This window comes from Equus asinus, chromosome 9 (genome assembly GCF_041296235.1).
Source record: "Equus asinus isolate D_3611 breed Donkey chromosome 9, EquAss-T2T_v2, whole genome shotgun sequence".
NCBI classification, from domain to species: Eukaryota; Metazoa; Chordata; class Mammalia; order Perissodactyla; family Equidae; genus Equus; species Equus asinus.
In genome coordinates this window covers 26,907,033-26,922,540 of record NC_091798.1, presented here as the reverse complement: position 1 = coordinate 26,922,540, position 15,508 = coordinate 26,907,033, and the positions used below count along the sequence as shown (strand labels likewise).

The following is a 15,508-nucleotide window of genomic DNA, read 5'->3' as shown; positions in this document are numbered from 1 at the left end:
CTGGCCCTCATCACTGATGACACCAGCAGACGGGGAGCTCATTTAGCAGAGCCGGAGAGAACTGGGTGCTGCTACATCAGTTCCACAGACACCTGCCTGATCACATGTGAGGGTGACCTACGCCACTGGGATGTGCTTTTCATTAAAGTGGGCTCCCCCACAGGTAGTCTTTGAAATGTCAATTTTAATTAAAACCCTAATCCTAATGAACATACCATGGATTAAACCCAGCCAGAGCGGCTTCCTGCTGGGTGAATTTCTCAGATGCTTCAGTAGACGAAATTGTCTGCAGTAAAAGGGTTTGCTTGGGAACATCCAGTCCACCAGGCAGCCTCACTCAGGGAAGGGCCTTGGCCACCATCCTCAGCATTGCTGACTCCAGGCTTCCAGAGACACAGCCCAGAGAGGGACAGCTGGAGGCCAGTCCCAGATCACCTGCTGATACGAAGTTGATGCTTAGCCAAATAGAATCAGAGCATCCTCAACGTCTGAAGGGACTCTGGAGATCATCCGGTCCATGACATTTTACAGATGGGGAAACTGAATCCTAGAGAGAAGAATGGACAGAGAACCGTTAATAGCAGGAACCCAGATCTCCTGCCTCCCAGCTCAGTGCCCTCTCCACTCAGCACTCTGGCTTTACCAAATGGTAGCTGGGTAACCTTGACCAAATTCATCTCTTTTCTGAGCTTCAAATTCCTTATCTGTAAAATTCAAGGGGTTGGACTAGAGCAGTGGTCTCAACCTTGATCGCACGTTTAAATCATCTGGGGAGCTTTTAAAAATCCCTGCACCTAGGCCTCCCTGAGACCAATTCATCAGAGCCTCTGGGGTGAGACCTGGACATGAGTGTTTTATAAAACTCTTCAGGTGATTCCAATGTGCATCCAAGATTGAGAATCATTTTGGCAGTTTAGAATTCCTCCTCCTGGAACCCTCTGTGCATCACACACTCCCATACCTCCCACACACACCTACCCCACAGCTGATTTGAGCAATTCCTTCTCATACTTCAAGTTCCAGCTTAAACATCCCTTCATTATTCTGACTGAGGGAGGCATTACCAGAGTTCTTCCACTCTCTTAGCCTGAATCACACTTCACAGTAATTATATTTTGTGACTGTCTTCCCTGTAAATTGAGTCACAACAGAGACTGAGTACAGTAGACAGAATCTAAGACGGCCCCCAGTTATCCTTATCTCCTATGCTCACCCCCATATGTAATCCCCACCGCACCCCCTTGAGTGTGGGCGGGACCTGACTTGCTTCTAACCTACACCACATGGCAAAAGTGATAGGATGTCAATTCAATGATTAAGTTACATAAAATTGTAATGTCTGTCGTGCTAGAAAACTCTCTTTTGCTGGCTTGGATGAACAAGTGGCTGTATTAGGGAGGGCCATGCGGCAAGGAACTGAGAGCAACCTCCAGCCAACGAGGAGCTAGGAACTAAGGCCCTTAGTCTTAGCCTGCAAGCATCTGAGCCCTGCTAACAATCACAGGAGCTTGGAAGTGGGTCCTTCCCAGTCAAACCTTCAGATGAGAACCCAGCCCTGGCTCACACTTTGATTGCAACCTTGTAGAAGACTCAGCTAAGCTGTGTCCAGACTCCTGACCCGCAGAAACTCTGAGATCACAAATGCGTGTTCTTTTAAGCTGCTAAATTTGTGGTGATATTATCACATGGCAATAGATAACGAGTACACTGAGCCTCCCTCATTCAACTATTACATCCTTGGCATCTAGGACAGTGCATGGCACATCAAAGATGCTAAAAAATATTTGGCAAGTAAATGATTTAATTAATTAGAGTAATGACATTAGGTCCTTTGAATCCAACATTTGCCCAACTCTTTTTTACTTTCTTCCTAGCTCAAAATTTAATGTCGGCCCAACAAACAAGGGCTGTACTCTCAAACCTTTCACTCTTAGGAGAGAAAGTGGAAAGCACATACTGTTATTATGATGATAACTGAGCCAGCCTTAATGAAATCAACATGTGGTTAAATAACTGTTTGCTGAGTGTAAATTGTTATTATTATTGATGGGCCATTTCCTTTACCTGATAAATGCAGTGGAGTGCTCCAGGCAAGGGAGCAATCACGGCTTTATCAATCCATAATCACTCCAAAGATGCAGAGGATGCCATTCACCACGTGAGTTGGGCTTTGGATGACACTGGCCGTCAGATAACACAGTCCTGGCTTGTAGGCCTGATCAGGTCAGCTGCTCAAAGCAAACAGCCATAAGGTGCCATTCTCTCTGGGCATTTCCTGCTACTTTTTGTGATCTAAACAGCAAGAGAAACTTCCAAGAGTGAAAAAGCAGAGAGCACACCCACTTTTCCTGCTAAGGCTACTGCCAATCTCATGCACTCTGACTCAGGAACAGCTCTGTGAGGTTGTCAGACTCTCCAAGGTCACGTGGGGGGTCACCCACAAAGAGTGAGACAGGATCACAGGGCAAGACCTCACTGGCCTCTGCTTCGTTTCAGGACAGCTTATCAAGAACACTGCCAAGTGGGACTCTGATCAAATTCAAGTAAATTGAATGTAACTAGGTCTTGAGAATTAGCTGAAGAATTCCATGGAGCCTGTTGGAGTTCCCCCGGGAGAGGGCGGAGGGGCCTTCTCAGAGAACATTTCCACTGATGCAGGGAACACGATGTGTCATCAGAGGTGGGGGCAGAGAGAGCCGTCTGGGCCTCTTTTCTCACCCTCGCTCTGCAACTTAGTCTCTCGCTTCCTGACTCTCCATTTCCTCATCGCCTCTAACTGTCTCAGGCCGATCATTGCTCCCACCCACCCGAAAGCTTGCTGCCCAAAGGTTCGAGACTCGCTCCTTCCTCCCAACAACCAGGCCTGCTGAAGGAATCCTCCAGTGGGTACAGGAGGTACTCGCAGCAGTAACAGCAGCAGGAGCAGGAGTTCCCATTTTATGACCTCTTAGCACGTGTGATGTGCTAGGCTCCTGATGCACGTGACCTCAGTTAGTACTCATGACAATTGATGAGAGCATCCTGTTTCTGTCTTACAGGCAAGGAAGCTGGGCCTTAAAGAGGTCTAAAACTTCACATCATGTCACACGAAACACAGAGAAGGGAGAAAGGATGCTTACATGTCTCTATGTGGTTGATGTCGAACTTAAAACTCCCCAGTTCTCCCACGTCCTCACCTACAAGATAAGGATAACACAAGGTATAAGGATTGACACATCATTTTTTTCACACAGGAGGAATTTATTGAGAATTAGGAACAGTTCTATGTGCTGGAGACACTGTAGTGAGAAAAGCAGACAAGTTATCTTCCCTCATGGAGTGTACTATGAAATTAGTACACAGGTGTGTATAATGTTTAAACTGTAGAAAGTGCAATGAATGTGTATGTATATCATGCTATGGAAGCATATATAGTGAGAATTGAACAAGAAAAGGCATTTTAAGAATAGATTCCCTGCGAAGTTATGCTCGAGCTGAGAAGTTAACTAAGAGAAATAAGAAAGGAAAGACTGTCTAGGTAGAGAGAAGAGTATGTGCAAAGGCCCTGTGGTGAGAGGGTATGGGGAAAGTACAAGAGCTAGAAGAAGACCAGTGGGGGCAACAGCAGAGAGGGAGAAAAGAATGTAGTATCAGATGACAGTAAGGAGAGAAGCCTAATCTGTGCCTAGTCGAGGGTGGAGGCTGGAGTCCCCACAGGGACCAAGATAAGGTTTCTGCTTTTATGGGCTTATGGCCCACCAGGACAATTAAAAAACAGACAAATGAATGAGCAAGAGCTTTTCAGATGTCAGTAATAGCTATGAAGAAAATAAAATGATTTGATACGATAGAGTCAGTAATGTTGAACTAAGGAATTCAAACCAATCCTCCAGACCTCCATCTGAGATCAATAAGAAAAGCTAGACAGTATTTTTTTTAAATCTGCTGGAGTATATCAAAATGTTCATGAGGGTAGTTAAGAATCACGGGAACAAAATCAGGGAGAGGGAGGCAGGGGGACTTGGAGATGTGAGTCTGGAGTTGTGTCCTAGAGGAATTTGCCGGTCCAAATAAGCTGACTGAGAGGTGAGAAGCCCTCTTTTGACAGTCTCTTGGGGCTGGGAGGACAAAAACGAAAGTTTAGGACCTATCATTTCTGAGTGGAAACTCAAAATAGCTATAGCACAGAAATAAGGATAAACCAGAAGTGAACCAGCCCCCTCACTAACAGCATCCCAAATGACACCTTACTTTCAAAGGAGCAAAAATTAGACCAACAGCTCACTTCTCAGGGGAAACAATGGAAGTCAGAAAATAATGGAATAATGTCTTTAAACAATGAAGGAAAATACCTGGCAAAGTAAAATGCTAAACCCAGCTAAAACATCCTTCAAAAAGGAATACAAAGTAAAGGAATTTCATACAAGGTAAATTTTGTCTGAGAGAATTTATCACTAGCAGACTTACACGGAAGGAACTAGTAATTGGCATTTTCTCAGATGGAAGGGAAATATCACATCTAGAAGGTAGAAGTCAGAAGGGATGAAATGGTAAATGTGTGACTAAATCTAAATAAATTCACTACTGTATAAAGATAATGAGGCCATCATTCATATGAAAGTCCAGAATAGGGAAATCTCTAGAGCAGAAGGTGGATTAACGGTTTCTTATGGCTGGGGGTAGAGACGAGGGGAAGAGGCAGGGGGCAGCGAAAGGGTACAGGGTATCTTTTTGAAGTGGTGAAAATGTTCTAAAATGGACTGTGGTGATAATTGCACACATCTGTGAACATACTAAAAACCATTTTATTGTACACTTTAATGGATGAATTGTATGGTATATGAATTATATCTCAATAAAGCTGCTTAAAAAACAGGGAGATATTTTTATGGTGTTTAAAATATGCATAGAATTCAAATACAGGACAATAATAGCATATAAGTTGGAAAGAGAGAGAGTTAAAGTGTTCCAAGTTTCTTGCAGTGTCAGAAATAAATATATATAAATTCAAATATAGATACAGATACAGACATTAGATATAAATGGTCTGAATGCTCCAGTTAAAACAAAGATTGTCAGCCTGGGTTTAGAAAGCAGCAACAAAGGCAAGTGGTTTACAAAAGCCGTGTCTAAAACTTAAGAATACAGAAAGGTTGAGAGTAAAAGAATAGAAAAATAATAGTAAAGATACCCCATGCAAATACTAATCAAAAAAAAAGCTGATACAGCTACAATGATAGCAAGCGGACTCCAAGTCAAGAAAGCACTATAAAGAGGGGCTTTTCCTAATGACAAAGACTCAATCAGACAACAGGGTAACAAATTGAAATTCATATGTACCTAATTACATTGCCTTAAAAAAATAGACAAGCCACAATCATAGTGGAAGATTTATCAGTAATTGACAAAAAAAAAAGCAGACAAAAAATTAGCATGAATCCAGAAGATTTAACAATACAATTAGCAATATCTACCTAAAGGTCATAAATAAAATTCAGAACTACAGGATATATATCTTTGCAAGCACACAGAACAATTACAAAAATTGGCTATGTATTGGGCCATAAGGAAAGTCTCAGCTAGTGTCAAAGTTTAGAATGCACATAGATCACAATTGCAATTAAGCTATAAATCAATAACAAAAGCATAACTAGAAATATCCATGTACTTTGAAAATAAGAAATATATTGCTAAATATTCCAGAGATTCAAGAAGCATTGGCAATGGAAATTAGAAAATCTTTTGTCCTGGATGTTAAAGAAAATATGACATTTAGAACAATGAGATACAGTTTGAAATGTGCTTAGAGAGAAAGATATATAGCCTCAAATACATATGTTAGAAAAGAAGAAAGGCTTAAAATAAACTACATATTTACCTCAAAACAATAGGAGAAGAACAACAGATTAAATCCCAAATGAATTAGAAAAAGTAAAAATAAGAACAGAAATTAATGAAATAGAAAACTGTCATTCAAAAGGCAGGATCAATAAAGCCAGAAGTTGGTCCTTTGAAAAATCTGATAACATTGATAAACAGCTGGAAAGACTGATCAAAGAAAAAGAAAGACAGGACCAAATAACTGATGAAAAGGGGGATGTCGCTACATATTCTGCAGAATCAAAAATATGATAAAATAATAACATAAACTATTTTACACCAATTTGAAACAAATTACATAAAATGAACACATTTCTAGTAAAACACAACTTACTAAAACAGACACAAGAAGAAACAGAAAATCTGAATAGGGCTATTCATAATTCATAATTAAAACTCTCTCTCAAAGAAAATTCTAGGCCCAGATGGCTGCACAGGCAAAGTCTATCAAATGTATTATACAAACTCTTCCAGAGATAGAAAAAGAGGAATTGCTTCTCAACTCATTTTTTTATCAAAATACTTCTCAACTCATTTTGTGATATATAAGTTTGACACCAAACCTTAATAAGGATAATACAAGAAAGGAAAATTACAGACCAACCCACTCATGAACATAAATACAAAAATTCTAATTAAAATATTAGGAAAGGGGCTGGCCCCGAGGCTGAGTGGTTAAGTTCGTGTGCTCCACTTGAGCAGCCCAGGGATTCGCCGGTTCAGACCCCGGGCACGGACAGGGCACCACTCATCAGGCCATGCTGAGGCAGTGTCCCACATAGCACAACCAGAGGCACTTACAACTAGAATGTACGACTCTGTGCTGGGGGGCTTTGGGGAGAAGAAGGAGAAAAAGAAAAGAAGATTGGCAACAGATATTAGCTCAGGTGCCAATGTTTAAAAACAAAAATTAGGACAATGATTCCAGAAATATATAATTAGGATATACACCCTAACCAAATTGGGTTTATTCCTGGATGCAAGGTTAGTATAACATTAAAAAATTAGTCAGTATAATTCACCATGTTAACTGAATAAAGGAGAAAAATCAAATGATAATCTCAATAGGTACAGAAAATGCATGTGATAAAATTCAATATCTGGTCATGATATAATTCTTCTGGAAAGCCAGCAATAAAAGGAATTTACTTAATTTAATAAAAGGTATGTAGAAAAAATTTTAACGCAAACATCCTACTCAACGGTGAAATACTGAGAGCTTTCCTTTGAGATGTGGAATGTGACAAGGAGCACGCTATCCCCACTCCTAGTCAACGTTATACCAGAAATCTTGGCCAGTGTAGTAATATAAGAAAAAAATTAAAGACATAGGGACTGGAAAGCAAAAAATAAAATTATCACAATTTGCATTTGATATGATCATATGCACAGAGAATTCATAACAATCCATTGATAAATCACCCACACATAAAAATCAGTATCAGGTGAGTTACAGGCATAAATCTGAAAGGCAAAACAACAAGAGCTTTAAAAAGATAACAGAGAAAAATTTTCCTATGAGGGAGAAAATTTTTTAAAAGAATACACAAAAAGCACTAATCATAAAAGTACAGATTTGACTACACTAAAATTTAGAACTTCTGTTCATCATATGATATTATTAAGAAAGTGAAAAGGCAAGCTCGGCGAGGAAGAAGAAATGTGCAAAAATCATAACTGCCCAGGGGTCATATTGTGAATATACAAAGAACTGCTACAAATCAGTAAATCAAACACAACTCAGTAGAAAAGCAGACAAGGGTCTTGAACAGGAATCTCACAAAAGAGGTTATCCAAATGATCGAGAAATGTAAGATAAGCTTCCCAACCTCATTAGTCATCAGAAAACACAAATTAAAACAATAATGCAATACCACCATATACTATCGTAGAGGAGGAAGAAATCTTCCTCTACCCCCTAGGTCCTTCTGGCTGGTCTAAGAATTAACTCAACATGAGACAGAATAACAGGAGAAAATCAAAGAAAGTTTAATAAGATGTGTATATCAGAGAAACCCAGGAAGACTGAGTAACTAGCCAGAACAGCCAAAGCTGCCACCTTAAATATTATCTTTTGCTAAAGACAAAGGAGGATGTTGGGGGTAGTGGTTTGGGACTTCAAAGGGTAGGAATGCAATTTACATGGAGATGGAAAGGCCAGCGTTGCATAAACAAGTGTCTGCTGGGTCATCTGTAGACAATGGGACCCAGGAGACAGAACATTGATAAAAACAGGCTTGCTGGTGCGTTTCTGTCTATCACACCTATTCTACATTACACTATAGTCACCTCACAGCATTAGCTCCTTCTTGATACAGGCCTCCTGCCTTAAATTCTTTTAGGCAGTTAGGAGGAAGGTCAAAGTTTCTTTCAGAGTCTTTTGTTCTTAAAAATAATCAAGCCAAAGAGACACATTTTGGGATGGCCAATTCTGATCCACCCCCCCCCCCCCGCCGTCCACTATATGCGTGATACCACTGCGTAGCCACCAAAATGCTAATATTTTTTAAAGACTTATAATATCAAGAGTTAATGAGAATGTGGACTCTCATGTACTGCTGATAAGAATACAAATTGGTACAATCGCTTTGGAGAACTTTTATTGACAATGACTTAGCAACTCCTTTCCTACGTCTATGTTCAATAGAAATAACCCATAAATATATCTAAGAGTTGCACCCATAAATATATATAAGAATGTTCATTGTAGTATTTAGTGTTTGTAATAGCTTGAAACTGGAAACAATCCAAATGTCTATCAAGAGGAGAGTGGATAAATTGTGACATGTTCATACAATGGAATATTTCACAGCAATGGAAATGGATAAACTACAACACAACAACACAACACATGCAACAAACATGTTGAATGAAGAATCTGGGCACAAAAGAACACATACTGTATGCTTCTGTTCAGCTAAAGTTTAATATGAGACAAAACCACATTTTAGTGTTTAGGGATCCATTCTTAGGTAGTAAAAGTATTAAAGCAAGGAAATCATATCAGTCAGGGTCCACTCATGAAACAGAAACCACCACACTAATTATTTTAATAGAGAGAATTTAAAGGCATGCATCATGTATTCAAGAACTGAAAAGTCAAAAGCATTTTGCAGAGGTAGTAACTGCAGGAAGCAGCTATCTGAGGGAACAGAGGGAAGAGGCTGGAATGATTAAAACAGAAGCTTGGAGCTGGGACTGGCACCTGTGAGGAGTGGGTGCTGGCCAACTGGCAGGTGCTGGTGTCTCTGAAGGAGCACCATGAGATTGTTTCCGTGAGTGTTGGAAAAATCACAAATTGGAATCAACTTCTGATACTGAAACAAACAGCCTCGCTGCGGTGAAGCTGACAGGTACACAAAGCAAATGGAAAAAACAAGTCCTTTCTCCCGCCTTCAGGCTTGCTGTCTCCTTCTAGCGCCCCCTATTGGCAGCATCTAAGAGGAAGCTGGCTTGTAGAGGAGAAAAGTAGCTTGCAGGGTTGCAGCTTCAGCATCAGAAAGCAGAGGTTAGAATGATGGGTTTAAGCAGGGAGACAATAGCTTATTAATCAGCACAGATATGACTACCAAAATTTCTGGCTACCTTAAGGAAGGAGGGAGAGGGAGTGCCTGGGAGGAACAATTTAGGGGTGGAGGAGAGCTTCTTTCTAGGGTACAGGTGATACTTACATGGGAGCTTGGTTTATGATTACCCACCATGCTGTACACTTATGGTCAACATACTTTGCTGTGTATGTGCTATTTTTTAAGACTAAAAGCGAAGTACAATTTTTAATGGAATAGCTGGGGGAGTGTTGCTGTAGACTGCAAGGTCAGGAGACCTCTCTGAGGAGGGGATGTTTGAGCATAGCTTGAATAATCAGAGGGACCAGCCATGCCAGGAGCCACACATAGCCTTCCAGGCAGAGGGCGACAGGCACCCCACATTTTATGAAGGCAAGCCTGGTGGCAGTATGCAGGGTGGCTTGGAGGAATGGGAGGGACCAGAGGAAGGGAGGCAGCAAGAGGCTGCTGTGGAAATTGTGGGGAGCAGGTAGAGGTGGGCCTGGCTTCAGGGTAGCCTAGGCGGTCAAGTGCAGACAAGGAAAGCGCCCAGAGACTGAGCAGCCCTCACGCCCTGGAAACGCACCTTGCCACTCTGAACACAACCCTCTCCAGTCCCAGCCTCCTGGAAAATGCCTCTAAGTGCGGAGAGGTGATTCTGGGACAGAGAAGCCAGCAGATGGATTGGCTCCAGAGAGACTCCCTGAGGTTTCTGAACCAATTCCAATCTTCATTCCTGGAGCTGGCAGACACTTCTGGAAAGAACAGCAAGACCTGGTCTTGTGCTGTCTCATTTCCCTCTTTCCTTCTTAACTTCCTTCCTCCAGCCCTTCCTTCCTTACTAGTTTCTTGCTCTTCCTTCCTTCCTCTTTTCCTCCCTCCCTCCTTCTCACACGTTAACCCATGATCAGACGTAACACCCATGTGTATAAACATACACGCAAGCATGCTCACCTCCTACACACACATTTTTCATATCTACCCCAACACGCACACACACAACTAAAACACACACAGCACATGCAGGTTCATTCATACACATCTCAGACATATGCCTCTTACGCCTGCGGAGCACTTCAAAGTTCAGCTTTCGAGTTCATAGCTTCTTTGCAAGTCATAGCAACTCCATTTTACCGGTGAAGAACTTGAGGCTCATAGAAGTTGAAAAATGTCTTCAAGGTCACAGAGCTGGGTAGTGACAGAGTTGGGACTCACACTCAGGTCGGCCTGGCTCCTTCTGTCCCACACATTTTAATTGCCCTCCGAAGTGACTGCCCCCATCAGCAGTGGTTGGGAGCACACATTTCTCCATACCCTCACCTACAATTGACATTATCAATTTTTTTTAGCCATTTGGTGTATTAAAAATGGCATGGCATTGTTTTAATTTCCATTTTAGGGGGAGGCTTTCTCAGAAAAAGAGATTCCTGAGTCCCAACCCCAGCGATTCTGATCTGAGGCTCAAGAATCTGTGTGATTTACTTTCCCAGGTGATGCGAAGCGAGGTTTGGGAACTAGTGGCCTGAGGACTGGCGACATCCCTTCCAGCTCTCTTGCTCTGTGACTCTGGGACCCCTGCCTCCTCCTGGGCTCAGGACTTGTTTAGTTCTGAAAATGTCTACACCATCTTTGCCACTTACCATACTGTTTTCTCCACGATGGAAGATTTTTAAGACAGAGGAAGTCCTGGCAACTGCCATTTACTAAGTTGGCTCTTGGGGCCATATTTCAGGTGTCACACTGAAGACATCCTACCCCTCAGAAAGAAGAGGCTAATATAAGCGAAGAATCTATTGTTTGCTGGGTACCATGCTGGGCTTGCTGGACACAACAGCTACAAGGTCATTGAAATCTCACAACCACCTTGGGAAGTATTATTGTCCCCATTTTACAGATAGGGAACTAAAGCTCAGAGACTTAATAATTTGCTCAAGATCACACAGCCACCACTGGGCCTCTATCCCAAGTCTGTCTCTAAAGCCTGTGCTTTTTTCATTGTCACCTGCCTACAAATTAGGGTTTCTTGGAGAGAGACACCATAAGTGACCAGTACTTCCCTTCCAAAGGTACTCAAAGCATTCTGCCCACTTCAACTCCCACTTTCCCTTCCTGGCTGAACTGCCCATAATCCTGACTCCTGGCGGTCTCCGGAAGGTGCAAGCATTTCATGGAAAGACTTCTATCTTATCTTCCTTAGCATGCAGTAGCTTATTTGATCCAATCCTGGAGAATCTGTTCCTGGAAATATGGACTAGAGGATATGGACTGGGGTGTGAGGGAGAATGAATAAGTTCCGGCTCCATTCGTCCCTGCTGCTTCCACCTTCTGGGATTAATGTGGAAGAAGAGAAGTCAAAAAGGGACTTGTCTCGCTGAATTACGCATCAATTGTTCAATTTCTTGAGCTTTTTTTTTAATTCTGGGACATTTTTAAAAAACAGCATATACCAAATAACCAAGTATCCACCATCTAAAAATTACTTTTCAAGAATATTTGTCAAATTTCTTCAATTTTTTCTTTTTTTAAAGATTGGCACCTGAGTTAACATCTGTTGCCAATCTTCTTTTTTCTTCTTCTTCTTCTCCCCAAAGCCCCCCAGTACATAGTTGTATATCCTAGTTGTGAGTGCCTCTGGTTGTGGCATGTGGGACGCTGCCTCAACATGGCTTGACGAGCGGTGCCATGTCCGCGCCTGGCATGCGAACCGGAGAAAACCCAGGCTGCTGAAGGGGAGTGCGTGAATTTAATGACTTGGCCACAGCACTGGCCCAAATTTCTTAAAAATAAAATAAGCAACATATTGCTCATTTAAAGATGAAACCCCTTTGGTTCTCCATTCCAAATTTCATTTCCCCCCACCTCATCCCCCAGCAACCTCAGTCACAAATTTAGATTATTTCTGCCTAATCCACTTTATACTTATAAGTATGTGTTAAATACATGTATCAGGAGCAAAGAAAAACAAAAAATTGAGTTTATATAAATGGCATCATACTGTACCTATTATTCTGCTCCCTGCTCTTCTCCTCTTTATGCTGTACCACTGAGAGCTCTTTAAAAGTTAAGAATCATGTCTTATTTAATCTCTGCATCCCTGGTGGCCTTGTACATTCTGAATGCTCAATAAATCTGGAAGGAAAGAAGGAAGAAAGGAAGGTAGGTAGGTAGGTCAATACGGTCAGTCTTTGGAGTCAAAACTTCTTATGTGGCTCCCAATTAGAAGGGAGTGTAATTAGAAAGGCATTCTGAGTCCCCCATATGACGATTTCCCTGACTCTGAGAATGGTTCACGTCCTGTTAGAGCAGACCGCCCCTCCGCCCTTTGATGTGCTCACCATCCTGTTCTCCCAGGAAGGCCCAGGCACAGCTTCCAGAAGTTCCAGGCCACACAGCCGCCTAATGTGCTTAGCTCCAGTGTGGCCCGACTCTCGCTGGTCATAAATCAACCAGCCAAGGCTGAAGCCTGCGTTACTCTATCTCTCAAAAACCCTCAAGGATTTGGGGAATTAACTGCCGGTTCAAACACTTGTCTTCCCTCCTCTCCTTCTCCTGCCCCGTCTCTGTCTCTGTCAATCACAGAGCGCCTTTCTCAATGACCGCCTGTCTCTGCCTCGCTGAATGTCTTTCTGAGTCTCTCTCTGTGTCTCTGATTCAAAATGGTGCCTTTCTTCAGCCCCTGCATCTCCCTTCCTGCCCTTCCCTCCTCCCTCCCCTGAGTCTAGCTGCAGCCATAGATCCAGGGGCCCAGCTGGGCCATACATCTCTCCGATACTGCTCTTCTCTCCCCCTCACTTTTAAGAATGCTTTTTATGGTGGCTTCTGCACAAACAGATGTTGGAGCTTGTTTGAGAAAACCTCTGGGAGCAGATGCTCTGGCAGTCCTTCAGATTCTTCTTTCCTCTGCAATCTCAGATGGATTTGGGAAGCAGTTCATTCATTCATTAACCCATTAAACAAATATTTATTGTGTTCCTATTATATGCCAGTCACCAAGGTGGACACTGGGAATATAGCAGTCAGTAAAACAGCCCTTATGGAGTTGACAGTCTAGTAGGGAAGGCAGATATAAATCTAATAGCTGCTTAAATATGTAATAACAAATGTGATCAATACTATGAAAAAAATGGTCCTCAGTGCTCTAAGAATAATAACGTCTGTTGAATGTTTATTATGTAACTGGCATTATTGTAAGCATTTCAGATACATTTATCTTAACAAGAACTTCCATTATCCTCTTCTACTTAGCGTGAAACTGAGGAACAGAGTGGTTAAACCCCTTTCTTATGTGCACAGCTTGTGAGTGGGAGGGCCAAGATTTAAACATAACATTGGAGGGGGATGGGAGGAACAAGAGGAGGAAAGCTTCCCCAAGGCTCAGCTCCTTGCACGTATGAATACAGTTTTCTTACCCGAGATCACATAGAGAATAGGAGACAGAAACAGGACTAGAATCCAGCCTCCTGAATCCCAAACTAATGTAAAATCAAACAGGCTGGAGTATGACGGCTGGCTCTGTTACTAAATCTATTAAGCCCCGTGAGATTTCCCAGAAAAATAAAGAGGAGTACAGGGTTGGGGAGATGGTGGGAATAGACGCTTCCTGCTAAGATGGGCACGGAGGGACATGAGCATCTCTCCTGGGATATACTTGGAGATGGTAAGCTCCTTGAAGGAAGGACCATGTTGTGTTCTCCATTGCAACCCCAGCGCTTAACACAGTGCCTGACGCACAGTAGGTGCTTAATTGTTATTATTGAAAAATGAATGAATGAGTAAGTTGAATTAAATGTAAAAGAATTAAGTAAAAAAGGTAGAACAGATGGAAGCTCCACGTTTCTTCCAAGCTAGGGGTTTGTGATTCCAATACTTCATTTCTTTCCACTCTCATTAACACCGCCAACAGTGCGGAGAGATTCTGCCAGGTATCTGGGTCAGTTTCTACTCTTTCTTTCCAATCTGCATATCCGAAATGATTTCTTGCTGTTTCATAAAACTCCCTTTTAAATTTTTTTCAGTTTTCGCTCATTCAATTAAGAGCTGAGTTTGATCTAGAAACCTTACCTCTTAAGTCTTTTTTGATAAAACATCCCCAGAGCACCCGTCTTTTGAAACCTCCTTATGAGTTTCAGAGCTGAGTAAAATGCCGACCACTTCCAGGATAATTGCACTGGAGCAAACATATTGTTCCTGGAATCTGTTTCCCAAACTGAGTAAACAGAGCCTGGTCTTTTTTTTACGTTCTTGTGAACACGCACTGCCTTCTCCTCCATTTTTCTCTCTGTCTGGAGAGGCTGCCTGGAGCTTATTTAATCTCTGAACTAGAGAAGAGGGAATGACTTGTTTGGGAAAACATCATCCACAGGAAATTTGGCTATGAGGGAGCCTTTGGCTGGAACTGACTCTTGGCTGATTCTGGCGTATTCAGTGGCTCTCTCTGTCCCACAAACAGGACAAGGAAGCCAAGAACCACTCAGCCACCTTAGAAAAGAGCGAGGAACCAAATGTACCCACCAACTCAAGAGGCTTTAGGCTGAAACAATCAATTAAAGCAGTGCCCACTGCTGCATCTTCTTTACAGGGATGTGTTGGATAAGGACACACACAAATCGGTTCTAGTCCCAACTCTGCCACTTAAATTAACTGTGTGACCATGGACAGGTGACTTCAGTTCTAGTACGGTCAGTTTTCTCCTCTGTGCAATGGGAATAATAATAGTATTCCTCTCAAATGCTTATCATACGAATAAAATTAGATAATACCTTCAGAACAGTGTCTGGCACCTAATCAGTGCCTGACAGGTGATGATGATGATGAACTGTGGCATGCAAAACGCTGTCACATTCACGGTGGCATCTGACCACACTTCCTTGCTCTCTTTCTAGAGAACCTGCATCAGAACCATGTTCTTCTGACTGTCAGTCTCTACGCTTGTTGATTCTGGGTCGTTCCAAAGGAGTTTGACTTGTTCTCTGTGACTCCCCGGACAAGGAGGTGGAAGCTACAGGAAGACGGATTTGGACTCAAAATAGGGATATTTATTTTTAATAGTCAGAGGTATAAAAAAAATGACTACCTTCAAAAAAAGGAGTGTGTTTCCTGTCCCT

The 15,508-nt window shown here is 42.2% G+C and overlaps 1 long non-coding RNA gene across 1 annotated transcript; it reads right to left on the bottom strand.

Moving 5' to 3' along the window:
- Nucleotides 1-215: 215 nt before the first annotated feature.
- Nucleotides 216-12,971, bottom strand: LOC123288761 (uncharacterized). The gene is made up of 5 exons (XR_011505753.1): nucleotides 12,740-12,971; nucleotides 12,405-12,533; nucleotides 3,120-3,176; nucleotides 2,065-2,292; nucleotides 216-547 (listed from the first exon to the last, which is right to left on the bottom strand). It is a non-coding gene; the product is annotated as an uncharacterized lncRNA (long non-coding RNA).
- Between the last annotated feature and the right edge of the window lie 2,537 nt (nucleotides 12,972-15,508).